The sequence below is a fragment of the Sinocyclocheilus grahami genome, unplaced genomic scaffold (assembly GCF_001515645.1).
Source record: "Sinocyclocheilus grahami isolate Dianchi unplaced genomic scaffold, SAMN03320097.WGS_v1.1 scaffold1469.1, whole genome shotgun sequence".
Lineage (NCBI taxonomy): Eukaryota > Metazoa > Chordata > Actinopteri > Cypriniformes > Cyprinidae > Sinocyclocheilus > Sinocyclocheilus grahami.
Window position 1 is genome coordinate 132957 of NW_015506648.1, and position 9379 is coordinate 142335.

Below are 9379 nucleotides of genomic sequence, written 5' to 3' on the forward strand. Positions count from 1 at the left end.
TGACACTCCCACCACCATTCTTTACTGTAGGCAAGACACACTTTTCTTTGTACTCCTCACCTAGTTGCCGCCACACACGCTTGACACTATCTGAACCAAATAAGTTTATCTTGGTCTCATCAGACCACAGGACATGGTTCCAGTAATCCATGTCCTTAGTCTGCTTGTCTTCAGCAAACTGTTTGTGGGCTTTCTTGTGCATCATCTTTAGAAGAGGCTTCCTTCTGGGACGACAGCCATGCAGACCGATTTGATACAGTGCGGCATATGGTCTGAGCACTGACAGGCTGCCCCCCACCCCTTCAACCTCTACAGCAATGCTGGCAGCACTCATACGTCTGTTTCCCAAACACAACCTCTGGATATGACGCTGAGCACGTGCACTCAACTTCTTTGGTCGACCATGGCGAGGCCTGTTGCTGTATGGTCTTGGCCACCGTGCTGCAGCTCAGTTTCAGGGTCTTCTTATAGCCTACGTCATCTTTATGTAGAGCAACCATTATTTTTTTCAGATCCTCAGAGAGTTCTTTGCCATGAGGTGGCATGTTGAACTTCCAGTGACCAGTATGAGAGAGTGAGAGCGATAACACCAAATTTAACACACCTGCTCCCCATTCACACCTGAGACCTTGTAACACTAATGAGTCACATGACACCGGGGAGAGAAAATGGCTAATTGGGCCCAATTTGGACATTTTCACTTAGGGGTGTACTCACTTTTGTGGCCAGCGGTTCAGACATTAATGGCTGTGTGTTGAGTTATTTTGAGGGGACAGCAAATTTACACTGTTATACAAGCTGTACACTCACTACTCTACATTGTAGCAAAGTGTAATTTCTTCAGTGTTGTCACATGAAAAGATATAATAAAATATTTACAAAAATGTGAGGGGTATATATATATATTCTAGCACTCTCTATTCTAAGACATTTAGACTTGCACTGTATTCATTTGCTGCTTGTTTTCTTTATAAAAAAAAACTAACACTGCACAGCAAAATCCCCAATGTCAAATTAACACTGCTGGGTGTCTATATGTGTCCACACTACAGAGTGTTAAAAGTAATACTGGAGCAGTGTTAAAGTTAATGAGGTAATTAAGAGATTCATTGAGTGATGATTGACCATTATTGAAGACAACTGATGTTAACAAGCAGAATCACCAAAGAAGAAAATCTAAATTTTTTAAGTCACCGTTATAGTGGTCAGTGTTCACTATAGTTGGGCTCTTGACCCTTGACTTTTTAATAATATGTTTTATTTGGCAGCTATAACTGAATTATAACAAACAGATTTTTGCAAAGAGCTAAAGTCATTAGGTAGTGATGTTCTCAGTGTTGACATAACCAGAAAAGAAAACTTAACTCGGTTATTCAGGTCGTTACCTGATGATTATGTCAAAACAATCATCAGCATCTGATGACTTTTGCTCTTTGCTCTTGTGGCTGTCATAAATCAGTTATAACAGCCAAACAAAATGTAATATTAAAAAGTCAAGGGTCAACTAAACTAAAGTAAACACTGACCACTGTAATAGTGACTTAAATTGTGATTTTCTTCTTTGTTAATTCTGCTTGTTAACATCAGTAATCTCTTGATTACCTCATTAACTTTAACGCTGCTTCAGTGTTACTTTTAACACTCTGTAGTGTTAATTTGACACTGGGGATTTTGCTACGTAGCATTCTAATCTTTTTGTATTCTATCTGTTTTCTTTTCATTTATTATACAATTAACAAAAGCAAAAAAGACCTCTACCACTAGCTTGCTCTATTCTTTTTCTATTCTATCTGTTTTCTTTTTTTTATTATATTATTTTAATAATCATTGCTACGTGTACTGCATTAAGCTAACTGAGACTTGTTATAGCACTTGTATATCATTGCTCTTTTGTTGATTTTGATTGCTTCCATTGTTCTCATTTGTAAGTCGCTTTGGATAAAAGCGTCTGCTAAATTACTAAATGTAAATGTAAATGTATAAGAACTTGATTTGGCTTTCCTGACAGCAGAAGTATTCTACTGTATTAAAGTCCTAGGCCACCCTGAAAATTGGTATTAAAGCAATTTATCCGTGAAATGATGTGATTTGTTAAAGCACTTCATAACATTTAAGTAAACATTTAAACATAAAAATACTAAGTAGCTAATTTTTTTTAGAACCACACACATATAGCTCACATTGTTTTCCAAAGGCAGATATTGATTACAATGGTCTGTCTTAAACCTGCATTGATTGCTTACCTCCACTGTAATTGATTTCCCAACACAAATGTTAAAGCTTTGTGCTTGCTTTGATTCAAACTTAAGTTTGATCACTGTTAAAGCTATAATGTCCACTAATATGTTTATTTACTAAAAAAGGCATACGTGGAGAAAAACGAGGCAATTTTATTTGTAATATAATATACAATTTTTCATAAAACTGCAATTTAAATATATTATTTCTATAGGCTATACAAAAAAGACAAAAAAGGACTAAATAAAAAGGCTGAAAAAGCTGATCTATAGCATATTAAATGGTGGTATCCTAGTCTATGAATGGTACACCCCCTTAAAGGGTTAGTTTACCCAAAAATTACAATTCTGTCATTAATTACTCACCCTCATGTCGTTTCAAACCCGTAAGACCTTTGTTCATCTTCGGAACACAAATTAAGATATTTTTGATGGAATGTGAGAGCTGTCTGACCCTGCATAAACAGCAACGCAACTGAAATGTTCCCAAGTCCAGAAACGTAGCAAGGAGATCTGTAAAATACGCTACCAGAATACTTTTTGTGCGCAAAAGAAAGAGAAAAAAAACGACTTTATTCAACAATTCATCTCCTCTGCATCACCCTGTAAACGGTGTATGCTGTTCTGTGTCAGCTGCGTCACATGGATACGCTGTCTCCGTTCAGATCAAATCACAACAACGTAGGAAACAGATGCAGCGTGACGCAGCTGACACCGAACAGCATACGTTGTTTACGTCTAGTAGATATTCTCCAAAATGGCACCAGGGTGATGCAGAGGAGACGAATTGTTGAATAAAGTCTTTTTTGTTTTTTTGCACACAAAAAGTATTCTCGTAGCTTCGTATAATTGCGGTTGAACCACCGATCTCCTTGCTACGTTTCTGGACTTGGGAACATTTCAGTTGCGTTGCTGTCTATGCAGGGTCAGACAGCCCTCAGATTCCATCCAAAACATTTTATTTTGTGTTCCGAAGACGAACGAAGGTCTTACGGGTTTGAAAACGACATGAGGGTGAGTAATTAATGACAGAATTTTCATTTTTGGGTGAACTATTCCTTTAAGCTCACATAAATGGTTTGACCCAAGTTTTCAGCAGCCAATGACACTGACCCGTTCAAACTGATTTTTAACAAGTATTTCACACGTATTTAACGCATAAAATTCTCGTTAGCTACATGTGAAATACGCGCTGATTTTTTCATACACAAACAACACGTATCTAACGAGTAAAATATGCATAGTTGATGTGTAAAATTTCACATGTTTTGAACCTTTCGGCCTTCCATGCAGAACACTCATGTCCAATACACCACACAACCATGAACATCTCTGGAAGCAGGCACGCTGACAGAAAAAAACGGCAGGAAACAGCACTGCCTTCTTCGCCTTTTATTTTGAACACAGAATGAAAACATGCAAAGACAAGGCCATACCGCCAGGTCCCTCCCTTACAGACCTCTCTCCGTGACAGTGATGGCCACACTTACACATAACAGGGCAGTAAAATGAATCCAACCCACACGAACCAACCTGAACATAAACACACATAACAATGCTAAAATAACAACCCAACCATATTGCTTAACTAACACATAATTTAACTATTTTATTGGGCGTATTGGGGGCCAGCCGAGCCAAGGGGGAGCCTTTAGGCTTAATGAAACTTGCACTGTAAAAAAAGTTTGTTAAATTTAAGGTAAAATACTGGCAGCTGTGGTTGCCAGAACTTTACTGTGAAAAATATAGTAGCAACATTTTAGGTTTTATAGAACTGTTTAAATTTACAGTGAAAAAACGTATTTCATTAACTGATACAATGTTAATATGCAAACCTTTGCGTTAACTAATTTTATTTGCAGAAACCGACTGCACTTAAATTGGCTAATTGGCATTTGTTTACAAAGTAATATTTATAATTTTTAAGTAATACGAGCATATTGGTATTGAGAACTATTTTGCTTAAGTGCATGAAAAAAAATCTACTGATTTATGCAAAATCATTAAAAGCATAAATTCAATTATCTTGCAGATAACAACAGCACACATTCATCTGTGATTGAAATTATTAAAGACATTCCCACTGCATCAATAACTATACCATTACTGCCTTTAAATAAAACAACAAACTACATAGCATCAGTGCGTCACTGTCCGTCCTTTACTTAAACACAGGATCTGCTCTCCAGCACAATGGTGACCCACAAAACTCAACAGGAAGTTGACTGTTAGGTTTTACAGTATTTTGCTGTTTTTTTTCTTGATTTTATGGTGAAATACCGGCAGCTGTGGTTTTTTTACAGTTTGCATTCGTAAATTAAATTAACAGTATATTTCTGTTAAAAATACATTTCACAGTGTTTTTTTTTTCATCTCACACATTTAACCCCTTTAATTCCACAGCAAAATTCTCAGTTTTAAAGAGCACTTATATGTGTCCACACTACAGAGAGTTGAAGTAACACTGAAGCAGTGATGAAGTTAATGAGATAATTAAGTGACTAATTAAATGAGGATTAAGCATTTGTGAAGAAGACCTGTTAACAAGCAGAATCACTGAAGGAAAGAGAAACCAGAGCAGATAAACACAACTTACAGTCAAAGCCAAAGATGAAATCAACTGAAAATAAAACATTAAATTGATCAAGATCTCAGCAGAGGAGGATTAAACAGCTCCACAAACAGCATCACCAGCTTCACTTATTACTAACCAGTGTGACTTTATTTCTGTCATTGTGTACAAAAGCTCTTATTGAGATTTTAGGTGTTGTGCTTTCATTTGAAGTCACCATAATGGCGGTCGGTGTTTGCTTTAGTTGGGCTCTTGGACCTTGATTTCTAAAAAGTAGTTTTTCTCTGATTGATTTAGTTAGCTGTCTTTATTTAACACAGTTTTATAGCAAAAAAAGCCAAACTTATCTATGATTAGATAAAACTGGTGTTTGTGATGTCAAGACCATCATGAACGAAATTCACTTATCTCACCTAATGTTTAATCTCTTATTAAGAGTGTGTGAAATATTACTAACACTCTTGAATTGTACCACTGATACTACTGCAATCAATCATTGTGAAATATTCCGAAGCACAAAATGCACAAATAAAAGTTTTGAACAATGGTAGAACTTAAAAAATCCAGACATCAACATTGGTGATAATCAAAAAAAAATAAAAAATCATTCTGCAATGTATGCTGGAAGTTTCTTAATCATTGCTGCATGATTAAAAAATATATACTGTATGTTGATCATTACATCACCATTAACAGTTATTAAAACCACTTCAGTGCCATTTTGCTTAGCTTTTCTTATCATAACAAATGTGTTTTACAAACACAGTTACAACAGCTGAGAAAAACTAACAATAAAGAGTCAAGGGTCAAGAGCCCAACTAAAGCAACCACTGATCGCCAAAATGGTGAAGTCCAACAAAACATTTTCAATACAATATACACCTCTGTTAATTCTCAAAAAATGTTTTGTAGATATATGACAGAAATAAAGTCAAACTGGTTAGTAATGAGTGAAGCTGGTAATGCTGTTTGTGGAGTTGTTTAATCATCATCTGCTGTTTTATTAGGGGCCAAGCCCAAAGGGCTGTAGCCCCTATTGTATCTGTATGTTTTATTATTATTTTCGTCAAATGGGGGTCTATGGTAGCCCTATGAAGGCAACATAGGAAAATTATGACATTTGGCACACTTGTAGTGATGGCCATGAATAGTGACCTGACCAACTTTGGGGTCTCTAGGACCAACTCTATAGCGCCACCACCATTTCAAATATTCAACATTCAAATGATAATAACTCTTGAACCCCTGATTCTAGAAAAATGAAACTTAGTACACATGATTAATCTCTTCATGGAGATCACATTCAATTGCTTACATTAAGACTCCACCCCTTACAGTAGCGGCCATTTTGAAAAGTACAGTAAATAATCTATTCCCTACTACTCCTTCAAAATTGATCCAATTCTTCCCAAATTTTGCTCAGATGATCTTTGGACTGAGCTGCACATAAATGACTGAACAGAATTTTTTTTAACCACTAGTGAAATAAAAAGTTATGATGCTGTGAACTTAACAAAGTTGACCTGTGATTGGTTCAGAGGCTGTATCACGGCCAAACTTTGATCAATCAAAACCAAACTTGGTATGCTTCATCAACAACATGATCTGAGGGCCCATGCCAAAGTTGGGAACAGCGCCACCTATGGGTCATGAGATACCAAAAATAGCTATTTTTGCTTATAACTTTTGAACAATTGGTCAGAATCATGATCATGGTTTCTATGGATTCCTTGGGTCATGGGGAATCTGTGGATGTCAATTTTGCCAGAATTGGCTGAACCATGTGTCCGCCATTTTGAAGTTTGACATACATTGCAGTATCTTTTGAACCATTTGATATATCTGTACAAAACTCGGTAGGGATCATCAACAGCATGTCCCGAAGGTACCTCAGAAGTCTGAAGACAGCGCCACCTACTGTTCCAGAGATATAACCCTTCTTGCAAAATGTCCAAATTTTGTTATTTTTATGTCATTTGGTTCCCTGGGTTATGCCGATTCGGACGATGTCTCATTTGTCATTTTCAAAAAGGGTGTCTGTCGGCCATATTGAATTGAATGAAAAACTTTTTTGCTACTCCTCCCAGAAATTTTGTTCAATTCTTCCCAAAATTTGCTCATATGATGTTTGGACTGAGCTACAAAGAAATGACTGAACAGAATTTTTTATCTACTAGTGAAAAAAAGTTATGATGTTGTGAAGTTAACAAGGTCGACCCAAATTGGTTCAGAGGCTGTATCTCAGCCAAACTTTGATCAATCAAAACCAAACTTGGTATGCTTCATCAACAACAAGATCTGATGGTCCATGCCAAATTTGGGAACAGCGCCACCTATGGGTCGTGAGATACTAAAAATGCACCTTTTGGCTTATAACTTTTAAACAGTTAGTCAGAAAATCATGAATCAATCAAGAAAACCATAAGCTGCGTTACAATTTACTTAACTTTGCATGTTACACTGCTTAGAATGCTTAAGAACTTTTTTTGTGAGATCATTCTCACACCTTAACCTCTCTTCTGCAGTCTGTTGAGAGTGTGTCAACTGAGTGGTGCACTCTGCTAAGCCACAGGCCTGGAACCCCAAAGGTCATTGGTTTGAATCAAGGGTGGCTAATGTTGCTTCTGTTCCAGATGTTGGATTTTCTATGTGTTCGTATTGAATCAGAAATGTGTTTTTGGTCATTCTCATCTGAACTTCTTTTCGATTTTGAACTTCTGTACTTCTTAACCTATCTGAACCTATCTTATGTACGTTCCATTTCTGCCGTTTTTCTTCTTCCCGCTCTGCTCTGCGCTACAGCCCTTCTCGGGCTTGGCCCCGGAATTGCTGCTTGCAGCTATATTTTCAGTTGATTTCATTTAAGGCTGTGGCTGAAGTCAGTTGTAGTTTAATTTCTTGCTCTTTTCTTCAGTGATTCTGCTTGTTAACAGCAGCTGTTCGTCATGGGTTGAATTCACTCATTAGTTTTCATTCTCTCTGTCAGCTGGACTCTATTGGTAAACTCATGTAGGGAATAGTGAATGAGGGTTTAGGGTGTGATTTCAGACACAGTCTGTGAGTGTTGACTCTGAGGCTACTTTCTCGAAAACAAAGGTTAGATCTATTAGCTCTGCGCTACAGCCCTTCTCGGGCTTGGCCCCGGAATTGCTGCTTGCAGCTATATTTTCAGTTGATTTCATTTAAGGCTGTGGCTGAAGTCAGTTGTAGTTTAATTTCTTGCTCTTTTCTTCAGTGATTCTGCTTGTTAACAGCAGCTGTTCGTCATGGGTTGAATTCACTCATTAGTTTTCATTCTCTCTGTCAGCTGGACTCTATTGGTAAACTCATGTAGGGAATAGTGAATGAGGGTTTAGGGTGTGATTTCAGACACAGTCTATGAGTGTTTACTCTGAGGCTACTTTTCGAAAACAAAGGTTAGATCTATTACAGTTATTCACCGTATATAGTAAGGAAACTTACTGTTAATCATTTAACAGGTTTTTACTGTGGCATACAGTCATTTACCGTTAAAATCACAATAAGTTTTTACTGCGTGGGAACAAATAGATCCCTGTACAGGCCCGGCCCTTCCGACAGCATATCAGAATTCTCGGCCTGAGTCTGACCCAAGCCAGTGTCTTTTTTCTCTCTTTCTCTTTCTTCCCCTTTACACAGCTGCTGTTGCAGGCCCTTCTCGGGCTTGGCCCCGGAATTGCTGCTTGCAGCTATATTTTCAGTTGATTTCATTTAAGGCTGTGGCTGAAGTCAGTTGTAGTTTAATTTCTTGCTCTTTTCTTCAGTGATTCTGCTTGTTAACAGCAGCTGTTCGTCATGGGTTGAATTCACTCATTAGTTTTCATTCTCTCTGTCAGCTGGACTCTATTGGTAAACTCATGTAGGGAATAGTGAATGAGGGTTTAGGGTGTGATTTCAGACACAGTCTATGAGTGTTTACTCTGAGGCTACTTTTCGAAAACAAAGGTTAGATCTATTACAGTTATTCACCGTATATAGTAAGGAAACTTACTGTTAATCATTTAACAGGTTTTTACTGTGGCATACAGTCATTTACCGTTAAAATCACAATAAGTTTTTACTGCGTGGGAACAAATAGATCCCTGTACAGGCCCGGCCCTTCCGACAGCATATCAGAATTCTCGGCCTGAGTCTGACCTGAGCCAGTGTCTTTTTTCTCTCTCTCTCTTTCTTCCCTTTTACACAGCTGCTGTTGCAGAAAATAGGCTAGTCCAGTTTTGTTTTTTAATGGCAAAGTGGTTATATTTCTTTTCGTTTCTTTATTAGGTTAATTTAGAAATATGTTTGTTAAATTCAAGTTGTTGTTTTTTTTAAAGTAATGACCAAGCGGCCAGCGGCGGACTGAGTTGAGCATATGTTTGATCAACTTAGCCATCTCAAATCAACACGACTTGCCTGAAATAAAATCTATAGACATAAAACACTTCATGCAATTCATTTAAAATTTAGCCTAGATAAATGTGTGCTGTTAGATGCATATACAGTCGTTTGTGTGGAGAGTGGAAGCCGAAGCGCGCTTTGTAGGACATGAAGGCGCCAGCGCGATCACTTG